This window comes from Sinocyclocheilus grahami, unplaced genomic scaffold, assembly GCF_001515645.1.
Source record: "Sinocyclocheilus grahami isolate Dianchi unplaced genomic scaffold, SAMN03320097.WGS_v1.1 scaffold22.1, whole genome shotgun sequence".
Lineage (NCBI taxonomy): Eukaryota > Metazoa > Chordata > Actinopteri > Cypriniformes > Cyprinidae > Sinocyclocheilus > Sinocyclocheilus grahami.
Genome location: NW_015505201.1, coordinates 2,579,887 through 2,580,764, shown reverse-complemented (window position 1 = coordinate 2,580,764; position 878 = coordinate 2,579,887). Strand labels below are relative to the sequence as shown.

The 878-nt window shown below is 35.4% G+C and overlaps 1 protein-coding gene across 1 annotated transcript in view; it reads right to left on the bottom strand.

The window, feature by feature from the left end:
* The window catches only part of LOC107560082 (uncharacterized), a 3,884-nt gene extending 3,356 nt beyond the window's left edge, over positions 1 to 528 (bottom strand). Inside the window, exon 1 of the mRNA XM_016244136.1 lies at positions 432 to 528. The gene's annotated coding sequence lies outside the window, so the exon portion shown is untranslated. The remainder of the gene's footprint in view (positions 1 to 431) is intronic.
* Positions 529 to 878: the final 350 nt, after the last annotated feature.

Genomic DNA, 878 nt, shown 5'->3' with positions numbered 1-878 from the left:
GCCATATAAATTAATATATATATATATATATATATATATATATATATATATATATATATATATATATATATATTTATAAGTTCATATGTAAGACAATTTAAACTCTTATTTTATCTCAGCCACACCTTCCAGCTGCTGAAGTGCTTTGAATATGGGTCTCATCTGGGGACCACACTCTTGTAAAGAGATTTAAAGCACATTTTAAGCTGTCAAATTAAGTTTTTAAAATAATGAACCCTGAAATAACATGGTGGAGTTCAAACCCGTTATAATTTTCCCCACTGACGTGGCATCAGAGCTGAGACAGCGGGACAAAGCGCAGTCCTACTGAGACTACCGATAAGCAGGACACTTATTGTACTAATCCAAAACTTAAACATTGCCGTTTTGCATGCGTGGCAAATCAAATGGTCAATTAAGTAAATACCTACCTTCGTTGAACAGTAAATGAGTGGAGACGCGAGCAGAGGCAGGATCTGGGATAGAGAGACTGACTGACTGCAAAAGGAGGAAACTCTCAGATAGTGATGCACAGTTTCCAGACGAATCACTCGTTTGAACCGATTCTTTTTAATGATTCATTTGAGTCGATTCGAAAAGCAGTTAAGCTGTGTGACAGCTAGACGACAGAAATGTGGAAAAAAAATTGTTTAAACTTAATTCGACTTTTTCAAGCAGTTAAGAAAACTTGCAAAAGCAAAACACCTAATAACAAATACAAGCGGATTCAGAGTGCATTAAATCTGAAGTTGCATTGGTCTGAGGTACTGTTTTTTTCATGCACATTGGGTCGACAAATCATGTCATGGTAATTGCGAATTTACAAACCACAAGTAGCTGTATCACAAAAGTATTAGCCTATGTTTAAAAGTCTTTAC